This window comes from Elephantulus edwardii, unplaced genomic scaffold (assembly GCF_000299155.1).
Source record: "Elephantulus edwardii isolate Elephantulus edwardi_28Jun2011 unplaced genomic scaffold, EleEdw1.0 scaffold00060, whole genome shotgun sequence".
Lineage (NCBI taxonomy): Eukaryota > Metazoa > Chordata > Mammalia > Macroscelidea > Macroscelididae > Elephantulus > Elephantulus edwardii.
Genome location: NW_006399810.1, coordinates 16867356 through 16875799, shown reverse-complemented (window position 1 = coordinate 16875799; position 8444 = coordinate 16867356). Strand labels below are relative to the sequence as shown.

The window sequence follows — 8444 nt, the reverse complement described above, 5'->3', positions numbered from 1 at the left end:
ACAGGCAGCGCATAATATGGGTTGATTAAACATTGTAAAAAATAAATCACACTAATCAATGGTTGTTGTGTTGTTATGTGCCGTCGAGTCGCTTGTGACTCATAGCGACCCTATGTACAACAGCCCTAAACTCTGCTCTGTCCTGTGCTAATCACACTGTCTCTGACACTCCCATCCCGCTCATCCCAGTCACTGAATCAATCCACCTCATAGAGAGGGCCTTCCCCTCCTGCGCTGTCCCTCCACCCTCCCAAGCATGATGTCCTTCTCCAAGGACCGGTCTCTCCTCACAACATGTCCAAAGTATGTTAGACGTAGCCTTAGAATCCTTGCCTCCAAGGAGCCGCCTGGTTTAACCCTTTCCAGGACAAATCTGTTTGTTTTCCTAGCAGTCCATGGTATTCTCAATACTCTTCTCCAGCACCACATCTCAAAGGCATCAATTCTCCTTCTATCCTCCTTGGTCATTGTCCAAATCTCTCATGCATAACAAGTGATTGCAAAGACTATGGCCTGTATCAGACACACCTTAGTCTCCAGAGAGACACCATTGCTCTTCAGTACTTTGGAGAGGTCCCTAACAGCAGACTTTCCCATGGCAATGTGCCTTTTAATTTCCTGGCTACTGGTGCCAAGACTGTTGACTGTGGAGCCAAGCAAACTAAAGCTGTGAATAATCTCAATCTCTTCACCATCCATCCTGGTGCTTCCAATTGGTCCAGTGGTGAGAATCTTTGTCTTCTTGACATTGAGCCTCAATCCATATTGTAGGCTGCAGTCCTTGACCCTCTGCAGCAGGTGCTTCAGGTCCTCTTCAGTTTCATAATCAATGGTAATTAATGTTAAAAAGCAAATTGTCTATGGATTCTTATACGAAAAAAGTATAACTTATAAAGCTTTGTTGTTATTGTTCTGCATACAGATTGAAAAGGTATGGAGGTAGTACACATCCCTGGTGTATATTCTTCCCGATTTTGAACCATGCAGTGTTTCCTTGCTCCGTTCTGACAGCTTCCTCAGGGTCCAAGTATATAGGTTTCCTTTAAGCACAATCAATTTTTCTGGGATTCCCATTCTTCTCAGAGTTAGCCACAGTTTGTTGTCAAACACCTTTGCATACTCAATGAAACACAGATAGACACTCCTCCGATACTCTCTGCTTTTAGCCAAGATCCATCTAACATTAGCTATAATTGTTGATGAGTCTTCCTCCAATCTGGATCCTTCATTCCTCCTCATATAGTCCAGCCTCCTAAATGATCTGCTCTGCATATAGAATGAAAAGGTTTAGAGAGAGGACATAACCCTAATGCATTCCTTTCCTGATTTTGAACCATTCTGTATTTCCTTTCCCTGTTCTGATGATTGCTTCTTGATATTACATAAAAATAAAACTCACTTATTAATACTTCTAATTATTAAAAATTATATACAGAATATATTCACATATTCCAAGAACCAGAATTGATATATTGCAAAATTCCTAAAAAGTTCTTTTCAAGTAATATAATATATATCAGGTTTGAGTAATAAAAGTTTTATCAGACCTCAGTAGCAAACATATTGCTTGTGATTCTTCCCTCCTTCCCACAAATAAATGCTATTTAATTAAATCAAGTCTATGGGAACCAAAATTTGACTTTTAGTCTATTCCACTCAAACTTCAAAACCATCTCAGAAACAGATTTGAGACCTTGAAACTAATGAACAAAGACCAGATGAGCTGTGAGGGATATAAAGATTATCATCTACGAAGAATGCAAAAGGTCACTACAAAGATGGAGGAGAAAAAAAGACAAGAAAATGTCAGATGAGACTCTGAATATTGCACTAGAGCAAAGGGGAAAACTCATCAACAACCTGTCCTATGCAGATGACATACACAATCTTGCTTGCTGAAACTTAGGAGAGACTGAAAGATTTCCTGTAGAAGGTTGAGGACTGTATTCTGCAATATGAATTGAAGCTCAACAAAGATTCTCACCATTGGGCCTACTGGCAGCACCATGAGAGACAGAGAAGGGATTGATATTGTTAACAATTACATCTTGCTTTGGTCCACAATCAACACTCTTGGAGCCAACAGTCAGGAAATCAAAAGATGAATTGCATTAAGAAAATCTACTGTCAGAGACTTCTTCAGAGTGCTGAAGAACAATGATATCAGTCTAGAGATTAAGGTGTACCTGATCCAAGCCATGGTCTTCGCAGTTACATCAAAGATGACAGAAGCAGAATTGATGCCTTTGAACTGTGGTGCTGGAGAAGAATATTGAACATACCATGGTCTGCCAAGAGAACTAACAGGTCTTTCCTGGAGAGGGTGAAACCAAACTGCTTTCTGGAGGCAAGGATTTTGATACTTTGTCTCACACACTTTGGGCATGTTGCCTAGAGGGATCAGTCTGTGGAGAAGGACATCATGCTTCGAAGGGTGGAGAAACAATGCAGAAGACAAAGTCCATGAATGAGATGCATAGACACAGTAACTGGGATCATAAGTGTAAATGTGTCAAAGGCAGAGCAATTGGCTGATAGAGTAGGTTTCAGAGATATTGTGCATATGGGCCCTATGAGTCGAATTTGATGGCACATAACAATAATATATGTAACCATTATAATATAGATTTATATACTATTATGGGGGGGAAAGGGGAGGGGAGAAAATCATATTACTTACTTTTATAATGTGGGGAAAGCAATATATCAAGTAAGGAAAATGAAATCTAAAAATACAACCAAGATTTTATAGACATCATATCCCACACATGATATCTCAAATTCTCACACACTTGCCGTCTCCATTGTTGTTATTATGTACCGTCAAGTTGCTTGCAACTCATAGCGACCCTATGTACAACAGCCCTTAACTCTGCTCTGTCCTGTGCCAATAGCACCATCTCCGACACACCCATCCGGATTACCCCAGTCACTGAATCAATCCACCTCACCTTCTGTGCTGTTCCTCCACCCTACCCAGCATGATGTCCTCTCCAAGGACCTGTCTCTCCTTGCAATATGTCCAAAGTATGTCAGACGTAGCCTTAGAATCCTTGCCTCCAAGGAGCAGCCCGGTTTGACCCTTTCCAGGTTGAATCTGTTTGTTTTCCTAGCAGTCCATGGTACCCTCAATACTATTCTCCAGCACCACAGCTCAAAGCATCAATTCTCTTTGTCACTGTAGAGAAATCCAACTGATTTTTGTATGTTGATCTTGTATCCTGCTGCTTTGCTGAACTGGTCCACTGTGTCTAATAGTTTTCTTGCAGAATCTTTAGGGTTTTCTAAGTATACTATAATATCATCTGCATAGAGAGATAATTTTACCTCCTCTTTACCAATTTGGATATCTTTTATTTCCTTCTCTTGTCTTATTGCTATCGCTAAGACTTCCGATACAATATTGAATAAGAGAGGTGATAGTGGGCATCCTTGCCTACTTCCTGTTCTTAAAGGGAATGCCTTTAACCTCTCTCCATTGAGAACAATGTTGGCTCTCAGGTTTGCATAAATACTTTTTTACTATGTTGAAAAAATTCCCCTCTAATCCTATTTTGTTGAGTGTTTTAATCAGGAAAGTGTGTTGGATTTTGTCAAAGGCCTTTTCTGCATCAATTTATAGGATCATGTGGTTCTTGTTTTTTTGCTTTGTTAATGTGTATCGGGGATCCAGCCCCGATATGTTGGGAGAATACCTCCAAAAGGAGGCACCAGGTTGAAATGACGCGGAGAGGCTAAATGCTGGTGACAAATAGCAACCTTTATTATTCTGGCCAGGGTATATATACGTCTTAGGAACATGCCTGCAGGGGTAATCGCATTATCTCTTATCTGTTCAGAGATGTTGACTGGTAGATCAAACATTCCCAGACCTTCACACAAAACAAGGACATCTTCCAGACAATATGTTTTGACAAAAAAAAAAGGTACCACATTCATAGAATTCTGAGGCCTTTGGTCACTCCCTATTCATTAGCATACTGCTTCGTGGAGTTGTTTACTGTAGAAAGGATGGTCAAGACAAGATGAGTGGTCCTGCTGTTTTTACTATGCATCGTTGATCCTGCTTTGCAGGTTAGCCAGGCCCTGACAAATGTGATGAATTGCACTAATTGTTTTCCTATGTTGAACCATCCTTGCATACCTGTTATGAATCCCACTTGGTCATGGTGAATTATTTCTTTGATGTATCATTGGATTCTATTGGCAAGTATTTTATTCAGGATTTTTGCATCTATGTTCATGAGAGATATTGTTCTATAGTTTTCTATTTTGGTGGTGTCCTTTCCTGGCTTTGGTATCAAGGATATGTTTGCTTCCTAGAATGAGTCTGGGAGAATCCCATGTTTTTCTATTTTCTGAAATAATTTATGTAGAATTGGTGACATTTCTTCTCTGAATGTTTGATAAACCATTTGGTCCACGGCTTTTTTTGGTTGGAAGTTGTTGTATTACCTTTGCAATTTCTTCTTTTGTAATGGGTCTGTTCAGATGTTCCATTTTGCTTTGTGTCAGTTTAGGTAGTTTGTGTGTTTCTAAGTATTTGTCCATTTCCTCTAGGTTTTCATATTTGTTTGAGAATTGTTTTTCATAATATTCTAATGTTAGCTTTTTTATTTTAGTTGGTTCTGTTGTGATGTTGCCTGATTCATCTCTTATTCGGATTATTTGTTTCTTCTCCTTCTTTTCTTTTGTGAGTTTTGCTAATGGTTTGTCGATTTTATTGTTTAATTCTTTAGTATCTTCATTGAGATTCATTTTGGTAGTTCTATCTTTTCTTGAAAAGGGTGTATTGAAGTCTCCAAGTACTATAGTAGTGTTGTCTATTTCCTTTTGCAATTTTGTTAATGTGTGTTTTATATATTTTGCAGGTCTTTCATTTGGTGCGTAGATATTCAATATTGTTATATCCTCTTGTTCTATTGACCCTTTGAGCATTATGTAGTGACCTTCTTTGACGGTTTTTGCATTGAAATTTATTTTATAAGTGATTAGTATCACTACTTCTGCTTTTTTTTTTTTGGTTGACATTTGCTTGGTATATTTTTCCCCATCCTCTTATTTTTAGTCTTTCTTTATCTTCATTTTTCAGGTGTGTCTCTTGTAGACAACATATTAATGGACTTTGGGTTTTTATCTAATCTGCTACTCTTTTTCTTTTTAGTGGTACATTTAAACCATTCACGTTCAGTGTAATTTTTGAGAGGTAAGGTTTTATTGCTATCATTTTGTTCAATTCTTTTTGGCTTTGTTGCTAGTTATTTTGGTCCATCCTGTTTTCTGTGGCATCTCTGTATGAAGGACGTCTCTCAGTGTTTCCTGTAAGGCTGGTCTTGTTTTTATGAACTCCCTTAGGTTCTGTATTTCTGGGAATATTTTGATCTCTCATCCGTATTTGATGGACAGTTTTGCTGGGTACAGTATTCTTGGTTGACAGTTGTGTTGAGTGCTCGATATATGCTATTCCATTGTCTTCTTGCTCACATGGTTTCTGCTGAGAAATCAGCACTTAATATTATCTGTTCTCCCTTATAGGTTACTCCTTTTTTCTCTCTTGTTGCTTTCAATATTCTCTCCTTATCTTTGGGTCTAGCAAATTTGACAATGATATGCCTTGGTGTTTTTCTTTTAGGGTCTATTCTATATGGTGTTTGCTCAGCTTCTTGAATATATATTCTGTCATTCTTCATTATGCCTGGAAAGTTTTCCTCTAGTAATTCTTTCACAACTTTTTCAGTGCGTTTACTTGCTTCTTCCTGTTCTGGGATTCCAATGATGTGAATGTTATTTCTTTTAGTGGCATCCCACATTATTCTTAAGTTTCCTTTGGTTTCCTTCTTTTTTGATTCTGCTTTTTTATCAGTCAGATCTGTGGTGACAATCCTATCTTCTATTTCACTGATTCTGTTTTCCATCTCTTCACCTCTGTGTGTCCCTCCATCATGTTGACAGCATCAGAAACCTTAGATTTCATATTTTGGATCATGGTTTCTCGTTTTTCCAGTGCTTCTAATGCCTCATTTGTTTTCTCTGCATTGTTTTGGGTTTTTTTTAAGTTCCTCCTGATTTTTTACTGCAGTGTCCTGTAATTCTTCAAGTTTGTTTTTCATCCATTGAAAATATTAAATTTTTTTTTAAATTCTGTGTCATAAAGTTCCATCAGGTCTTCTGACTTCAGGAAATCCATTGCTACTGTGACATTTTGGGAGCGAGATATCTTGTTTTGGGCTTGCGTGGCAAGTGAGGTACCCTTCTTATTTCAAGACATTGATGTGGAAGAGTTTTTGAAAATTGAGGTGATAGCTGGTTCTTGATTTGACGTCACTGCTTCTCTGTCGAGATGCCCAGAACCTCCTTTTTGCTTGAGTTAGCAGGACCAACGTGTTCAGGTCAGCAGTTTGTAGTCCAAAGAAACTTAATCTTCAATTTTAGGCAATTTTTTCAGGGGAGGCTGATAAATCCTATAATTTGGTCTATATTTTCTTTAAATTCCTGGCACTCGGGCCAAAGGCCCTTGGGCCCCAAAATTCAAAGCTGACACGGGTCTCACAAACTTGGGGGAAGGCATAGACTTGGTACCTGCCAGGTGTGAGTCAAAGGGCCAGAGGTGTGTCCCGCATCCAAAAGCACTCTCTCTCTCTCCACGTCTGCGTAGTCCTCATGCCAAACTCCAAAATTCAAAGCTAGTGGAGGTCTCACTAACTTCTGGGGTGGGGAGTTGTAGACTTGGTACCTGCCAGGTGTGGGTCAAAGGGCCAGAGGTGTGTCCCACATGCAAAAGCACTCCCTCTCTCTGCTTCTACATGGTCCTCACACCAAATTCCAAAAACTACCGATCAGTTTTTAAAATATTTTTTTTAATTTTATATTGGTTTGCTTACAAAGTTCATATATACTGTGTTTCATACTATTCTTCATTCATATTGTTTCATACAATAACTCTCATTCATTATGTTTTATAAAAGTAATCACCTTTGGACTATGCCCACCATTACCCTGTCTTTTCAGGTCCCTTCTGGATCTTTCCCATTTCCTTTACTCCCTCCCTCCACCCACCAAATTGTGCAACTCTGTGATTTTACCCCTACATATCTTCACTCCTGTGCTCCCCCCCCTTCAATTGCCATGCATGTTTTGCTAGTTATCCTTCTATTTTTACAATAAGAGTCTTATACATTCTTTGTCCTTGTGAGACTGAGTTCACTCAGCATAATTTTTTAAAAAAATAAAATGTTTATTTTATACTGGTTTACATATAAAGTTCGTATACATTGTTTTTCACACCAGATCTTTTCCATTCCCTTTACCCACCATTTCCTCACCCTCAGCATAATCTTTTATAATTTAATCTCCACAAAATCCTATGAAATATGTATTAACCTCATTTAACAGATGAAGCAATTAGGGCATAGCTAAAACTAACCCAGCTAGTAAATTACAGATTTTGAAGTTAAATCTGGGACAGGTGATTAATTAACTCACATTTATACTGATAAATAATAATGAGACTAATAAAAACTCAACCTTACTGCCATCACATCAATTCTAGTGGGATTTTTTTTAAGGAAAGAAGAGTCTTTATTAAGCTCAGAATAGGAGTCCATTGTTCTTGAGGACCTCTGTATACTTACTGTTCCTCTTCTCTAGGATCTTGTCTGCCTGTTTTCACATCCTTATGATCTGTTTCTACTTCTGGTAATGGATCCTGGCCTTCTCTTTCCTCTTGTCCTCCAGGGTGGCCTTCATTGACTGGTACTTCCAGCCCACCTTGTGAAGTAGGCAACCCAGATTGGCAAACTTACAAGAGGGCTTGAGCTGCACAATCTTGAGGACAACTGGGACCACCATCCAATTTTTCTTGCCATCGGGAGATAGGGCTCCATTGAACACCTTGAGGTGGTACAGGGCAGCCTGACCATGCTTCACATTGTGTGGCCAGCATGCCTTACCCTGTCCACCAAAAGATGCAGCTGGAGCCCTGAAAGAGGTAGGGAGCTTGGGATGGATTAGTGTCCATGCCCTTGTGGAGAGAGGCCAGATACTTTCATTTATTTCTGTAGACATTGCCAGAAATATTGATGCCTTCACAGCACACTACCAACACCTTCCTGACCGGCAGCACCTTCTTGGTCACAACAGTCACTAGGAAGCCCAGGAGATGACCTCGGCCATCCAGCACCAGGACCTGTTAGTCCATCATCTTTGGAAACTGTACTGGAAAATGCTACAGGATTTCTGAGACAGTAAATCATTAGTGCAAAAGATTACACATCTGTCTTTGTCAGAGCTGCTAGTGGAGTCTAACATTTGGAGTTTCACAGCCTTGTCATTAACAGCACAATATACCATCTAATATATTTTTTTGAAAAATTATATTAGTTTATTTACAATATTGGAACACATTATTTTTCAGACCAGATTCTTCCAATTTCCCTCACCCCCCC

General features: G+C 39.1%; 1 pseudogene; it reads right to left on the bottom strand.

Annotated features, from left to right (window-relative positions):
• Window positions 1-7587: 7587 nt before the first annotated feature.
• On the bottom strand, window positions 7588-8200 carry LOC102863083 (annotated as a pseudogene).
• Window positions 8201-8444: the final 244 nt, after the last annotated feature.